We start from the raw sequence: 17,233 nt of genomic DNA, 5'->3' as shown, positions 1-17,233 counted from the left end.
CCTTTGTCTACCAGTTCTCTGGCAATGACCACAGCTCTCCTCGCAGGTTGATCTCTGTTTGCATCTATTTGAGTGCACACACTCCAGGCTCCAAAGGTTATGTTTCTTTGTTTCTGGCTGCGTATGGTATTCAGTCTGGATGTAGTATTCTATTCAGGAGGATTCAGTGCAGGCTATTTTTAAAGCACCTTTTCCAGCCCCTTCCCCTAGTGGGGAGAGCAGAGTGGATCCTAAATAAGGCAGTTCAGTCATGGGTGCAGCTGCCAAAGGGCCCTTTCTCCCTCAGTCCAAGAGTCCACGACTGCACCAACCACCCACTATCCAATGTGACAGCTCATGACTAGGGGCTTCCAGACCTCACGATCCCACCCCCTTTGCTACTTGCTAATCGCCATGAAACTTAATCCAGGATGGTAAGATGGATTCCCTTAGTGGAGAATGCCCGTGCGTGACTTTGCTTAACATGCACGGTCTGTTGCAGGGGCAGCCACCACACAGTCCCTGACGGATCGGGGTCAGGGTCCAGTGGCACAGATTCCAAGCCGACTGGAGACCTTTCTCTGCTACATACAGCTTATCTCCTGGGCTCTCAGGAATCAGATTCAGTATCAGAATCAAGCTTATTATCACTGGCAAGCATCGTGAAACTTGCTAACTTAGCAGCAACAGTTCAATGCAGTACATAATATAGAAGAAAAAAATAAATAAGTAAACCAATTACTGTATATGTATATTCAATAGATTAAAAATCGTGCAAAACAGAAGTAATATATATTAAAAAAGTGAGGAGGTTTTCATGGGTTCAATGTCCATTTAGAAATCGGATAGCAGAGGGAAAGAAGCTGTTCCTGAATTGCTGAGTGTGTGCCTTCAGCCTTATGTATCTCCTTCTGGATGGTAACAGTGAGAAAAGCCCTGGGTGCTGGAGGTCCTCAATAAGGATGCTGCCTTTCTGAGACACCGCTCCCTCAAGATGTCCTGGGTACTTTGTAGGCTAGTACCCAAGATGGAGCTGACTAAATTTACAACCCTCTGCAGCTTCTTTCGGTCCTCTGCAGTAGTTCCTCTCCATGGTGCATCTATAGCAGTTTGTGAGTGTTTTTGTTGACATACCAAATCTCTGCAAACTCCTACTGAAGTATAGCCGCAGTCTTGTCTGCATCGATATGTTGGGACCAGGTTAGTTCCTCAGAGATCTTGACACCCAGGAACCTGAAACTGCTCACTCTCTCCATTTCTGATCCCTCTATGAGGATTGGTATGTGTTCCTTCGTCTTACCCTTCCTGAAATCCACAATCAGCTCTTCCGTCTTACTGACATTGTGCAAGGTTGTCGCTGCGACACCACTCCACTAGTTGGCATATCTCACTCCTGTAAACCCTCTCGTCACCACCTGAGATTCTACCAGCAATGGTTGTATCATCAACAAATTTATAGATGGTATTTGAGCTATGCCTAGCCACACAATCATGGGTGTTGAGAGAGTTGAGCAGTGGGCTAAGTACACGCCTTATTGAGCTAAGGAACTCACAAACCTCAGCACCACGACAAGGTGACAATTCTCAGAAAGGTACTGACTACAAAAATGCCTAATGGACTATATTGTAAAATCGGTTGAATAGCAAAATGGTGCAGATTTTGGAAATGTGAAACAAAAACAGACAAAGGTGGAGATACTCAACAGGTCAGATAGTAAGTCTGGGAAGAGAAAAGCTGACCACTTCTGATATAAAGCAACACTGACTGAGAAGGAAGGGAGCAAATGGCAGAATAAAAAGATGGAGGTAGGGGAAAGGCCAGCTGGAAGGTGACAGGTGAAGCCAGGTGGGTGCAACAGGTTGAGGGCTGGAGAAGGAAGAATCTGACAGGAGAGGAGAGTGGACTCGAGGAGAAAGGGTTTCCAAGGGAAAGTAATAGGCAGATGAGAAGAAGAAAATGGTAAGAGTGGGAAGTGGGGCGGGGGGGTGGCAATTTGTTTACCAAAAAGAGAAATCAATATTCATGCCATCAGGTTGGAGGGTACCCAGGCTGAATACAAGGCGTTGCTTCTCCACCTTGAAGGTGGCCTCATCTTGGCGCAAGAGGAGGCTATGGATCAACACTTTGGAATGGGTGTGGGGACTAGAATTAAAATGTTTGGCCACTGATAAGTCCTGGTTGTGTCAGATGGTGCAGAGGTGCTCGATGAGGTGGTCCCACAATTTGCAACGAGTCTCACCATCGCAGAGGAGCTTGCATCGGGAGCACCCGACACAACAAACGACCGCAGCAAGTTCACAGGTGATGAGTTGCTTCACTTGGAAGGGCCATTTGGGGCCATTTGGGGCCCTGAGCGGAGGTGAGGTAGGAAGTGTACGGGCACGTGTAGCACTTTGGCTGCTTGCAGGGTAAGTGTCTAGAGGGAGATTAGTGGGATGAATGGACAAGGGAATCACAGAGGACAAGGGAATCTCCCTGTGGGAAGTGGAGAGAGGGTGGTAGAGTTATGTTTAGTGGCAGGATGGCAGAAGTTGCAGAAGTTAATGTGTTGGATGTGGAGGCTGATGGGGTGGTTGGTAAGGACAAGAGGGGCTCTATCACTAGTAAGGTGGTGGGAAGATGGGGTGTGCATGGATGTATGAGAAATAGAGGTGATGCAGGTGAGGACAGCATCAATAATAGAGATGGAAACCCCATTCTTTAAAGAAGAAGGACATCTCTGATGTCCTGGAATGGAAAGTTGTGTCCTGGGAACAGATGCAAAGAAACTGATGTTACGAGAATACACATAAAATTAAGATGTTTGCTGGCCTGGGCTAGCATCAGTGGCATCAGCAGTTGGTCTGCCACCTGCCCTCAGGGGAAGGAGAGATAAGGAACAATGGAGCAGCGTATGGAGATGTGTAATGGAGGGACGTGGGAGAGGGAGCTGTCTGGAGCGGCTCCCCCTTTGAACCCTGAACTGTTTGAAGTGATGGACAGGCGATACCCCAGCAGGGGGATAAAAAGGGACAGGTTCGCTAAGACAGACACACACGCCACCCGAGGTAACGAGACCCTGGAAGCGGTGCGCCTCTCACGAGTGGGTGAGAAGTGCCAGACAACGACAAGGGTGGAAAGGTACGATCAGCGGGAACCCGGTGTGTGTCCGCCCTTGCCTGGGTGCCGGGTTCACTGCAGAGGATCGACCGCATCTGGAGGAGGGGTCACAGTCGGTGACCTCAGGTGACATCACCAAGGACCCGCCCAAAAGCTGTTTGTGAGCCATCTTGCTGGTCTGTGAGTGAAGCAGTGTTCTGAATGATCAGTTGTTCCTATTCTATCTCTCTCTTCCCCCACGTTGTCCACCGCCATGGCAACGATTACTGCGAACTGAACTACTAACTGGACTGAACTTTGAGTCATTTTGAAATTGGTCATTTACCCCTAGACAACGATAGAGCTTGATTGATGCTGTTTTCTTAATTCTGTGCACATGTGTGGTTATCATTGTTGAATTGTTGCATTTATTATCCTTTCGATTACTGTGTTGCTTGTTTCTTTAATAAAACTTTCTTAGTTCTAGTACTCCAGACTCCAACTGAGTGATCCATTTCTGCTGGTTTGGCAACCCAGTTACGGGGTACGTAACACTGAGAAAAGGGAATAGGATTTTTGCAGGAGATAGGGTGGGAAGAGTTATAGTCAAGATAACTGTGGGAATCAGTACCAGAGATGGGCCAAGTGAATTTAAGGGCAGGGTGGAGGTTCGAGGCAAAGTTGATGAAGTTGACGAGCTCAGCATGGGTGCATAAAGCAGTGTCAATGCAATTGTCAATGTAGTGTAGGAAGAGTTGGGGAGTATAACCATGGAAGGCTTCAAAGATGGACTGTTCTACACAGTCAACACAGAGGCAAGCATAGTTGGGGTCCATGCGGGTGTCCATTACAACCCCTCGAGTTTGGAGAAAGTGGGAGGAGATGAAGGAAAAATTGTCCAGGATGAGGACCAGTTCTGCCAGCAGAGGAGGGTGTTGGTGGAGGAGGGGGATTGGTTGGTTCCTTTGCCAAGAAAGGAGCGGAGAGCTTTGAGGCCTTCTTGGTGGGGGATAGAAGCGTATAGGGACTATACAGGCCTTCTGATGTAAGAGTATTCACCTGTAATGCTGCATTACCTTATTCTCTCCATCGATTCTGCCTGATCTGCTAAGTGCTTCCAGCAGATTTGTTTATTTATTTCTGATGCCCAGCAGCTTTGTGTGTTGGTGAACTTCAGTTCTAGCATAATTATTTCTCTTTCTCTCATTCTTCCAGATAGAGCCTTCTCTGGTGCAGGACAAGTGTACTCGTGTCACCTCACCAACCTTAGTCACTTTCACAGTTCAGCTGGCTGGCCTGCTCAATATTTCCAGAGGTTTTGTTGCAGATTCCAGCATCTGCAATATTTTAATTCTGGTGAATTTGTTAAGAGCAGTCACCCAAGAACTTTCAGACCATTGAAACTGACTTTGAGTCACTAACACGTGCACATCTCACTCATCACCACCAAAAAAAGAGAAATGAAAGCTTTGTTGCCAGCCTTGGTAGTCCAGGTTACCAAAATGGTCAGGCTAAATATAATATACAGTATATAATCAATAAAGTTTAGTTTTACTAAATTTTTGTAAAGTATTATAAATCTTTGCAAATTTTACTTAAAATGATAGAAACTTAAATTGTATTGCAAATGATGAGACATTTTCAGCACTTGGCTCTTTCAGTGTAAATTAAGCTGTTTTGTGAAGTTTGAAGTACAGTAGCACATTTGGGAGCTCTGACTTTTGTTATTAATGACCTACAGCAGCTGCATTGTGAATAACACTAGTGTGCATTGAAAGGAATGTGAAGTGGAACCTTATGCGAGAACAATTTGCTGCCAATATGACAATATAACCAACATGCTGAAGGCATATTCCGGGGATGTTCCATATAGCAGGGCTTTAGTGGATGTTAAAAATGGGTTTGATATTATCTCTATATTTCTCCACTTGGAATGAGCTTATGGAAGTCTTCACAGCACGTCAGGGTGACCTCACAGCCACTGCAGTGTATGCAATTGTTTGAGGTTCAGACCCACAAAAAAGAAGGAAGAAGGCAAACAAGAACCAGATAGATACAGAGTAATTCGTGTGAAATAAACTATAGAACAGAAAAGAAAAAGATGCCTGTTATTTTCATAATTAGAAAAGCACGAACAAGATCATGGAGCATGTCTCTTTGAAAGGTGAAATCAAAACTGTACAGTCTGTTATACCAATGTACAAACCTGATGCAGGATCATGACATGAAACCTCAAATATCCCTTTGCCTCCACAGATTTTGCTTAACCCACTGATTTCCACATGCAGTTGTTTAATTTTATTCTAATATATTACTTCTGTTAATTTGATTGACAACGTGTCTAGCTCCCTAATTCTGGCACTACCCAAACCACATCTTGACTGAAAATAATTTGTCCTAGTTGGTAACACAAAGTGTTCTTATGGAAAACTGACATTGCTTTGTATTCTGCTTTTGAAATGCAGCTCCCTAGACTGAGTTGAAGAGAATGACAATATCCTACTGGGATGGATTTCCAGGGAATTGTCTTCCTTTTGTATATATTATCTCACAGGAATATTACAGAGCCATGCAGCATTGAAACAGACACTTCAGCGCACCTTCTCCAAGCCAATTATTCAGTACCCATTTACAGACATTTACATTTTTATTCTGTCCACATACACATTCTCCCATTGAAATACACTTAGGATAATTGAGAGTAGCCAATTAAATTACCAACCTCCATGTCACTGGGATGTGGGAAGAAATCAGATCACCCATTCGATACCCATTGCAGTCAAAAGGAGAACATAGAAAGTCCTCACAGAGAGCAGGAGTGAATCGGGTCGCTGAAACTGTAAAGAATCAGCTCTTTTAGCTCTGACTCTCTGCAGCTCACAGTGACATCTTGGAGATGCTTTACCATTTTTGGTATGCATATTGTACTTCGATTTTGTTAAAAGGACACTGGGTGACCACCTGATAGGACAGTACATGTGGTAGCAATCATAATCGACTTACTTCTGCTACTTTATGACAAAATTTTCCTGAAAGCTGGAAATAGTATTTATCTGGACCCTGAGCTGACAAGAATAATGGAAAGCATGTTGTTAAAATTAGCAGCTATCTTTCTTTCTTCGGTAGTGGCCAATGTTGTTACAACAATTTTGTTCATTCTCCAACATTTAGTTAGACAAACAAAAGTGGTGAATAGGGTTGGGGTTATGCCTGTGAAAGGACTCAGTGCTGCTTTTGGCAAATGAGCTGACATTAGTTACCAACCAAACAGCAATTTTTCTTATAGTCTGCAGACCTGTATCATTTTCATTACTTAACACATGAGTTGTTCCTAAAGGCAAAACAAGTGAGGGGTTAGTCCAACTGAGTATTTACTGGAAGGCAAATCCAAAACAAGAACCAGATTGTTTAGAAACAACTGATCTTGTTCTACTTTGAACCAGGAGTCTGCATTTTCACTAAGCCCATCTATTTCCATTTTCTAACTCTGCTCAAAGACCACTAGCTCCCAGCACACATAATTTCAGCATCCCTTGTTCATTCTATGGCAAAATGGTCAACTAGATGTCTGCTACCATTCAGGTCTCACTCACCCAACATCCCTGCACTTGTTTACCTGCATTGGCTCCTGGTGAGGCAATGACTTGAGTTTAAATTTCTCCTTGTTAAAGCTTTCCCTGGACTTGACAGTATTCTGCTTCTGAGATAACCATACTCCTCTGATTCTGTTATTTTGTTCAAGCTGCAATTGTAATCCCTTTTCATTGGTAGCTGCGTGTATATTCACTCAGTAACTCAGGAGTTCTCTTTCCAAACATTCTTTTCTTCCTTAAGATACTGCTTGAATCCTACATTTCTACCAAGGTTCACCTCAGTTGTCCTCATTTCCCTTTGTATGTCTCCCTTGGAGTGCTTTGCATGCTTTGCTATAGTAAAATGTTATGTAACTGAAGTGCTCATAGAAATATTTCTCAGTTCAAGAGGAAAAACTAAGGAAACTCTCCAAAACATATCATTTAATTGGATTTCAGATCACAGAATTCATTCACTTGCTGAAGTGTTGCTGGACTCCAGTAGATGCTGCTGCATTGGAGAATGAGAGAATGGATATTTGCCCTGCCATAGCACATGAAGAGCAGGCTTAACGGATGAAGCCAAACTTAAAACAAGGAACCCAAGGAAGAAACTGTACTATAATGTGAATAATTAGGAGGATGCTCATTTTGCCTGTATCTTACTAAGGGACAAAATGAACATTGTGGTTGCACACCAGAAAGGAAATATTAAATGAATGGTTGGGATTCCAGTTTTGAACGGAAGTACAGAGCTGGTGGTTGTGGGTAGAAGAGTGGACCGAGCGTGGACAGAGGAGTCTTTGTTGGGTGGGAGATGAGTGATGGGGAAGCTGGAAGATTGCAGATATTATTTATTATAGACAAGCTCATGTGGACTAAATAATAAACACATTCTGCTCCAAATTCACAAGGAATATCTTAAAAGGGTTTAAGAATTCAGATTATCTTGCCTTCTTTTGTGATATTTTCTTGTGGCTTCAAAGGCCTTTGTTACTTGCAAATTCTTAATGGAAAGCTAAAATTCTTGGTGGGGATTTTGTATCACTCAATGCCAATGATTTTGGTCAGCTTTCAGTTCCTTTTAACCTTTTATCCAGTACCTTCAAAGCTAAAATGTGATACACAATCAAATATTCTTTGTTTATGGCTAGTTTTAACTGTTTCACAGTAAAGCTAACTTAATACTTCCTTGTTAACAAGTCTTATATGAATATATGCAGGTGCCCAGCCAAAGGGGCTCTTCTTCATCCATTGTAATTTCTGAATTTCCAGAATAGATCAGCAGGGAAAGCCCCATGTTAGTGCAACTCTATTACAGCTTGGACCACCAGAGTTTGGAGTTCAATTCCAGTCTCCTCTGAAAGCAGGTTTCTACATTCCTTCCCACATGCGCATGGGTCTCCTCCAGGGGCTACGGTTTCCACCCACAGAGCAAAGACGTACCAGTTAGTAGTTTAATTGGTCATTGTAAATTGTCACATGATTAGGAAAAGTTAAATCAGTTAGTTGCTGGTCGGAGTGACTTGAAGGGTTAGAAGAGCCTGTTCCACGCTATTTCTCTAAATAAAATAAATAAAATTTCCACCCATCCATTCCCAACCCTGTTACCCAAATAATCTGTTATATTTGAATGAATTAATTTCTTTTAATGTTAAAAAAACAGAGAACATTATTAACAGAGGAAATAAAAGTCAATGCATTAGCAGTTGTTCTTGGTTACATATCCTATTTTAAAGGATATCATATACAATATTGAAATTTAGTTTCATTAAAGTTAATGAAGCCAGATTTTGGATGCAGAGTACAATGAGCAGTCAACATTATTCTATGCATTGGCCACAAGTAACCAAGCTTGAATTTCTGCTGAAATATTTTAGTACTGTCTTGTTTTTTTCTGTATCTTGCTTAATCTGCTTTTGCATTTCCAGCATGCTGATACCAGTTTATTGCTGTCACATGCACCAAGACAGAATGAAATTCTTTTGTTTTGCATGCCATCCAGACAGATTTTGCCATACTTAATTACTTCAAAGAAGTAAAATGAAAACAGAATGCCTTATGTTTTATCATCAAGATTTTACCACTTGCATCATTTTACTTTCTACTTGCTTCTGAAAATAAATTTAATGGATCAGTCTAACTCCAAGCCTTCCACCTTGGATTTTACAAATCTTGTACTGCTTACAAAATAGCTATCTGTCTTTTATTTCTTCCTCAAATGTAAAAAAAAGCTAGCTGTCATGTTTCAGTCTGAATTAACCAAATGGGATTTCTAAATACATGTCTTGACAGATATTCTTCCACCAAGCATAACTGCATACATCAGCAAGTCAGAAACACTCTTGAAGAATCCTAACGGCCAGATATCTTCAAGTCCAACTATTCATTGTAGTCAGACAGATGTTTCATTTAATATTCCTTGTGTTAAAGATCAGTATTATTCTTTTTCAAAGCTGACATGTTACTAATGTAACTTCTTACTGTAAACCAGATGGCAAATAAGCAACGGCTGCAGCTCTGTTTATATATTGAAACAAATGGCATTTTTGTAAGGATTTTGGCATGTTCATTTATTACATTTACATAAACATTTGATGATTAATAAAGTTGATTGAGCTAAACTTGAAACTAAAGTTCCCCAGGATTAAGTGTTTAACTGTAATGTAAATTGATTAAGAGTTAAACATTTATTCACATTACCATATAAAGTTTATTTCTGCTAAGAACAAGCATCTGTTTCCAGTGATGGGTCGATCACCATCATCCTCTCTCTTAAGAGGCTCAAGTCACATGTTATACACTCCACATAATTGCTCAAATTTATGCTGGAGACTCATGTAAAGCCCATAATAAAAACCCAAAAAGATGCCCAAAAGTCCTCCAGCACCTAACGAGCAAAAGTTCATTCAAAGTGATAGGCTGACAACTTTTGTCAGTACTTAGAAGGAAACTAAGGCAATTCTTTTATATAACTGAACATAACAATAGGCTATCGATACAGAGGGTTGAAGGATGGTGGAATTTTGCTACAAAGAACCAGTTATTTCAACTCTATATTATTCACATTATTTTTCTTTTAATTGAAATTCCCTGGTCAGGAACTAACAGCTTCAGCAAAGTAAAGCAACCAGTTGAATCACCACAGGGACATATTAGAGAGGTGTTCAATTACCACAATGTTACTCCTACAGAAACCAAGAGAGTTATTTTAGCTATTACTCAATATTTTCTGCACCTTAAATTAAAATAACAAAATCAAAAAGTGCTGCTTTTTGAAAAACAAAGAACTGCAGGTGCTGGAAATCTGAAATATCAAAAAAAGAGATGCTGGAAGACCTCAATAGCTCAGGCAGCATCTCTTAGAAACAGGAACAGTATTGTTGTTTTAGGTTGAAGGTCTTTCATTAGAAATTCCTTTTGTTGTTTATGGTTGGCTTATGTTTTCTGAAAACACAGTTAGTTGATCCACTCATTTGTGGGAAAAAGTAAAACAAAATTTGAAAACCTGAGAGAAAAACTTGGTGGTATCTGGAATTATTGATGAAAACCTTGAAAATAGTTTCTAAGAAAATATTTAAATTCATAGGACAAGTAAGAGAACAAGAATATATCTTATATTATCAGACAAATAAGAAGAGAAATGCAGTTCTGCAGGGATCTGAACTGCAAGCTATGTTGCTTGTGACGTACATAAATGACATGAATAAAAATATCAGTGGGTGGGTTCATAAGTTTGCAGATGATACAATGATTGGTGGTTCTGTAGCTATTGTGGAAAAATGCAAAAACAGTCAGCAATATATAGATAAGTTGTAGCTATGGGTGGAGAAATGGTGTATGAAGATTTTGCACTTTGGGTAATCAAACGTAAAGGGACCATGCACAATTAATGGCAAGATCCTTAATGGTGCTAATATACAGAGGGATCCTGGGGTACAAACCCATTTCTCCTTGAAAGTGGCTGCACAGATTGATAGGGTGGTGAAGAAAGCATATGGCATGCTTGGCTTTATTAATCTAGGCAATGAGTTCAATAGTCAGGAAGTTATGTTGCAGCTTTATAAAACTCCTGTTCAGTTGCATCTGGATTATTGCATTGAATTTGCTTGCACTGTTATAGGAAGGATGTGGAGGCTTTGGAGAATGTGAAGAAGAGATTTGGCAGGATGCTGCCTTTGTTAGAGGGCATGTGTTATAAGGAAAGGTTAGTTAAACTTGGGTTGTTTTCCTTGGAGTGGCGGAGCTCGAGGGGAGACCTGATAGAGGGTTGTAGTATTATGGGAGGCCTAGACAGAGTAGGCAGACAGTATCTTTGTCCCAGAGTTGGTGTCAAATACTAGAAGGCATATATTTAAATTGAGAAGGGATAAATCTGAAGGAGATATGCAGAGCAGGTTTTTCATACGGGGGAGTGGTGGGATCATGAAATACTCTCTCAGGATGATAGTGGAGGCAAACATGGTAGAGATATTTTGCAGGCTCTTAGAAAGGCCCATGGATACGCAGAGAATAGAGTGATTGTAGACATTGTGTAGGTAGAAGAGATTCATTTAGCAAGGTGTTTAATCACTGTTTTAATTTGTTCGACACAATCTTAGGGACTGAAGGACCTGTTTCTGGACTGTACTCTTCTAAATGTCATTTCAAAATTCAGTAAAGAGGATGTTTTGACAATTGTACAAATTATAATCTAGAAAGTATGCACAGGTTGTTGATGACTTGTAATGAAGGGAATCCAACAGACTATAAAATTTCACACCTTACTAATGGTAGTAAATATGAACATGAGTCCCGAACTGTAGGTTTACATATATTACTGTTAAACATGAACAGAAGGTTGTACTCTCAAATATAGATAAGATTCACCAATTGTATGGCACAGATTAGGTTAGGAAAATGTAATAAAAACACAACATAAAGAGCAAGAATGCAATATTGAGACTTTATAAGGCATTGGAATCTGTGAACAGTTTTGGCCATCATATCTGAGAAGGGATGTGCTGTTAATGGAGATGATGTTTACTAGAAGAATCCCAGGAATGAAAGCATTAATGTATGAGGAGCTTTTGTTGGCTGTAGGTCTGTACTCATTAAAGTTTAGAAGAACTTGCTTAGTAGGGTTTTGTTTTATTATCACCAAAAATTTTTCGATCTTTAAATTTTTTTTTTCTTGAGACATTGTAAGTGTTGCTTACTTCGATGTACTCATGTTAATTTTGGATAATAATAATAATAATAAAAAGATTTGTAAAGAAAGAAAGTTTAGAAGAACAAGGGGAGGATCTCATTAAAGTATACAAATATTGGAATGCCCAGACAAAGTGGTTGTGGAGAGGATGCTTTCATTAGTTGGGGAATCTAGGACTAGGAGACACAGACTGAGAGTAGAATGACTTCCCTTTAGCCTGTCCCATTCTTTAGCCAGAGGGTGGTAAATCTGTGACGGCTATGGAGGCCAGGTCATTGGGCATACTTATGAGGGGTGATTGATAAATTTGTGGCCTAAGGTAGATGGCATCAATTTCAGAAAACAGCACATTTATTTTTCAGCATAGTCCCCTCCTACATTTACACACTCAGTCCGGTGGTCGTGAAGCATATGGATCTCTTCTTTGTAAAAGTTGGTGTCTTGGACCTCTAGAAAGTGGTCCATGGCAGGGGTGATTGATAAGTTCATGACCTAAGGTAGAAGGAGATGAGTTATACAGCTCTCGTTACATGCATGTGCAGTTCAACTCTTTGAGTGATTATGCAGAAAGACTGAAGTTAATAACTCATCTTCTTCTACCCTAGGCCACGAATTAATCAATCACCCCTGCTGTGGACCACTTTCTGGAAGCCCAAGGTGCCGACTTCTACAAAGAAGGGATCCGTATGCTCCACAACTCCTGGACTAAGTATGTAAATGTAGGAGGGGGCTATGTTGAAAAATAAGTGTGCTAGGTTTTCTAAAATTGACTCCTTCTACCTTGGGCCACAAACTTATCAATCACCCCTCATAAATGGGAGGTTGATTAGTTCTTATTATAAGGGTGCCAAAGGCTACAGAGAAAAAGCAGAAGGATGGGATTGAGAGGGGATGTCAATCAGCTATGATCAAATGGGTTGAATGGCCTAACTCTGCTCCTAATTATGGTCTTATAACTTTTAAACTTAGTACTGTGAAATATGTAGAAAGTTTGGTAATGAGGCAGCTTAGTGATAGAACAAGTTGTGTCTAATCAAAGTTACATCATGTGCCCTGCTACAGGGCAATTTCTTCATGATTGATGACAAGCCATCAGGGTACAAGGAGAAAAAGTGAGGTTTGCTGGTCATTTTCTTATGGACAGATCAGAAGTAGCAGGGTAAGAATTATTTAGCTGCTTTCTCCTTTAAAATTGTACTTAAAACAAATAAGGAAACTGCCTATAGTCAAAAACTTACTTAAAGCAGGGGAAAGTTCTTCTTATCATCATTTTCCCCTTCACTAATATCACCAAAAACTGAGTAGGTGGTGATTTTTGCGAATTATGGGACCATAAGACCAGGACACCATAAGACTTAGGAGCACAATCAGGCTATTCAACTCATCGACTTGGACTTCACAGACATCTGTGGCATGAATTCCACAGATTCACCACCCTCTGCCTAAAGAAATTCCTCTTCATCTCTCAAACAAGAGAAAATCTGCAGATGCTGGAAATCCGAGCAACACACACAAAATGCTGGAGGAACTCAAGAGACCAGGCGGTATCTATGGAAAAGAGTACAGTCGATATTTCGAGTCCTGCTGAAGGGTTTCGGCTGGAAACGTCAACTGTACTTTTTACCAGAGACGCTGCCTGGTCTGCTCAGTTCCTCCAGCATTCTGTGTGTTCCTTCTCATCTCTGTTCTAAATACATGTCACTCTTGTTGCTGCAAGTATACTGGCAACTATATCTATTTGCAGAACTGGTTACAGCTCCTTTAAGTAATGCATTTCATGAGAAGTACTTATTGAAGTCCCTGACAGACATTGTTTATTTGGAGCTCACAATCTAACACTCACTTTGCTCCACATCAGTCTATTTCGAACACTTAGGGAAACTTGTATGTTGAAGACAGTTCTGGATCCAATCTACATGGAGTAACGTCGGTTGAACAGAAAAAGATATATTTCCATCAAATTTGTGAGGACATTTGGAATTGGAGGCTTGCAGTGGGCCTGTGAATATCTTTCCATCCTTTAGTGCCTACATCCATTGTAATAAAGTATTTCAGGATGTTGGTTATGGCTTGAATCAACTCCTACCTCAGCAGGGACCTGGACACACTTCAGTTTGCCTTCTTCCACAGCAGGTCTACAGCGGACGAGATATGGCTGGTTTTACACTCTGCTCTGACTCTGACAAACATTTCCAGATGTTCAATGGTTGGGTTGTATTACAACCTGGTATGGGAACACCATGCACAGCAAAACGAAAGGCTACAGAGAGTAATGAGTTTAGCCAGTTCCATTATGTTCCTCCACCACCGAGGATATCTGCAAGAGTCAATGTCTCAGGAAGGCAACACCTATCATTCAGGACCCCCACCTATCTGGATCATGCAACTGTAGGGTTCTCAGTATACTAGATGGACTGTTAACTGTTGATCGCTTATTACCAAAATGGCTTCTCTGAAGTGTTATATTAAAATGGCTTCTCATAATGTTAACTGCTGAGCAAGGGGTTCTCTGAAACTGCAATGTTTGGGTTATACAGTCATCCCCGGACCGACCTCGGTGCTGGCAGCTGGTCTTGCTGGAGAAGTATCGGAAGGTTGTGTTGAAGACCCTCCATGATGACTCTGGACATTTGGGGGTGGAAAAGACCTATGGATTGTTCAAGGATCGGTTGTACTGGCCCGGAATGAGGACAGAGGTTGAAGAGTACTGCAAGTCCTGCATTCGTTGCATACAACAGAAGACGCTGCCCGGGCAGGCTGCCCCTTTGTCCCACTTGCAGAGTGCGGGGCCTTTGGACCTGGTGTGTAGGGATTAGAGGGCGACTACAGTGGCAAAAGTGCTCTGGGAGAAGTATTTTGTGCATTCTGGTCTTCCTCAGCGGATCCATAGTGACCAGGGATGAGACTTTGAGAGCAAACTCATCTATGAGTTGCTGGGCATGCTGGGGGTTGAGAAGTCAAGGACCACACCCTATCATCCGCAGGGTGATCCCCAGCCGGAAAGGTTCAATCGGACACTACCAGACATGCTCGGGACTCTGGAGATCAGCAAAAAGAATCGTTGGAGTCGACTTATTGGGCATCTAGTTCACTGTTACAATTGTACACGCAATGAAGCTACTGGTTACTTGCCCTATTATCTTATGTTTGGGAGTGAGGCAAGGTTGCCCATTGACCTTTGTTTCGGGACTGATGCGGGTGAGGTGTCACTGAAGCCTTACTTGAAGTATGTGTCTGATATGAGGCAAGGACTGAAAATAGCTTACAAGTTGGCTGCGGAGGCTGCCGCCTAGCAGAATCAAGGTAATGAGAGGAGATACGACCAGAAAGTAAAGTTGTCTCAACTCCTGCTGGGAGACCGGGTCCTCATCCGGGTACGGCCTGAGGATGGAAAGGGGCCTGTCGAGATTCTCTATCGGAATCATCTGTTGCCCCGGGGCAAGATGTGCAGGTAGATCGGGAGCCTGACGAGGCGGCTGCACTCAGTACCAAGACTCTGCATCCCCGCAGAGTGGAGGATGTGCCTACCCTGGGAGAGACGGGCCCGGGCCCAACCCCTGTGAGGGATACTGATTCAGAAGATGATGACTGGGATGGTTGGTATATTCTGCTGTTCGCTGATGCTCCCGGGATGGAGGAAGAGACTCCTGGCCTTTCCTGCACTGGGTTAGAAGGGGCTACTGAGGGGCAGTCCGTGGCACCGCAGGATGCTGGAGGAGAGGATGTAGGGCCTGAACCAGAGATAGAGGGTTCCGAGGTGCAGAGGGGCTTGGGTGACTACTCGGGAGAGGATTTGCCTTGTAGTTTCAAAGGGTCCCCTGTAGTGTCCGAGGCAGAATGGGTAGACGAGGGGGTGCATAGACCTCAGAGGAGTTGGAAACCCCCAGAGAGGTTGGTCAATGTAGCACCCAGGGAACAAGGTGTGATCTCTACTATGCTGGGGAGTCAGATCATTGCTTTCTGCACGTGGATTGGGCTGTGTGCTCTGCAGGAAGGGATGGTGAATTATCTGAGCGTCATGAGGGCATGACTTATTTCGGTGGGGGTAGAATGTAGGGCTCTCAGTATAATAGGTGGACTGTTAACTGTTGATCGCTTATTACCAAGATGGCTTCTCTGAAGTGTTATATTAAAGTGGCTTCTCGTAATGTTAACTGCTGAGCAAGGGGTTCTCTGTAACTGCAATGTTTGGGTTATACAGAGTGATAATGGAAATTGTATTCATTTGTTAGCCAATGGAAGTCATGTTCTGATATCTTGTGTATGTGTGCTGAGTTGAGGAGCACGGGCTTTATCGGGAGACGAGCAGAAAGGACGGACGTGTGAGGAACGGACGGTGGTTCCCAGGTGGCGGACACCGGACCTCGGGGGTTCGGAGGGTGGTCGGAGTCTCAGAAGGAAGTTGTGGATGGAATCGGAGGCGTGAGCTCCAACATATTAAAATATTATGTGCACAAGACTGATAAGTTACTTATGTGGCGCCTTTTCGTGTAGTTGTTGCTACTAACCCATTACCAAAAATTTGCTATAAAGTATAATCCTTTACTCACACTTCTTTGTATATTGTTTCATATTTGTGTTGTTGCTGATCATTGGGCGACTCACACCTTATCCGCACCAAAGCAGTTGCACTGTTTGGCGGGGTTGACGACTATTCACCCTAGGCAAAGGGGGTCAGTGGGGCAAAGACCGTTACACAACCTACTCATTGATGCCATCAGGCAGGAAGTACAGGAACCTGAAGATAAACACCTGAACAGCAGCTTTGTTCCTACTGCCTTTCGGTTCTTGAATTGACCTGAAATACTGTAATTCTACCTCAGACTATATTTTCTTCAAATAGTACTAATGTTATATTACTTTTGCTTATTTTGTCTTGTGAGGTATGGGTTGATATAAGTTTATGTAATTTATATTTATCAGGCTTTTTAGGTATTGTCGTTGCAAAAAAGCTCATTTGCATGGCATTTATACCCGCGTATGGCAATAAATTTAGGCCTGAGCTTGTTAAGGTACCACCATTACAAAGTATATAAGCACGTAGATGCTAGGATTATAGCTTTACACCTTATAGCTAGGATGACTATAATACTTTTGCACAGTACTGCATTTGTCAATGTAGGGCAGAGATTAAGTATGTAAATCTGGTGGAAGCATTGATGTTGGGAATGGTGAGAGCGGAGCACCTCAGGAGGGGTGTGGGACAGGTGGCAGAGAAGGAGTGCTTGGGGTGAACGGGCACACCCAGCCCTGAGACACCAGGCATGGTCATTTGATTCCAAACGATTGGTTTATTGATCATTACAGAATATCTCTCTGGTGCTTCCTTCCCCTCCCCTCTCCATCTCCCCTTTCTACTCTCAGTCCACCATAGAGACACATATCAGAATCAGAGTCATGAGGTAAGTCACT

At 42.2% G+C, this 17,233-nt stretch overlaps 1 long non-coding RNA gene across 1 annotated transcript in view; it reads left to right on the top strand.

Moving 5' to 3' along the window:
- Window positions 1–12,422: 12,422 nt before the first annotated feature.
- The window catches only part of LOC134342719 (uncharacterized), an 83,807-nt gene continuing 78,996 nt past the window's right edge, over window positions 12,423–17,233 (top strand). Inside the window, exon 1 of the long non-coding RNA XR_010017083.1 lies at window positions 12,423–12,530. This is a non-coding gene — a long non-coding RNA (uncharacterized LOC134342719). The remainder of the gene's footprint in view (window positions 12,531–17,233) is intronic.

This window comes from Mobula hypostoma, chromosome 1, assembly GCF_963921235.1.
Source record: "Mobula hypostoma chromosome 1, sMobHyp1.1, whole genome shotgun sequence".
Lineage (NCBI taxonomy): Eukaryota > Metazoa > Chordata > Chondrichthyes > Myliobatiformes > Myliobatidae > Mobula > Mobula hypostoma.
The sequence above is the reverse complement of the archived record's forward strand: the minus strand, read 5'-3'. Positions and strand labels throughout refer to the sequence as shown.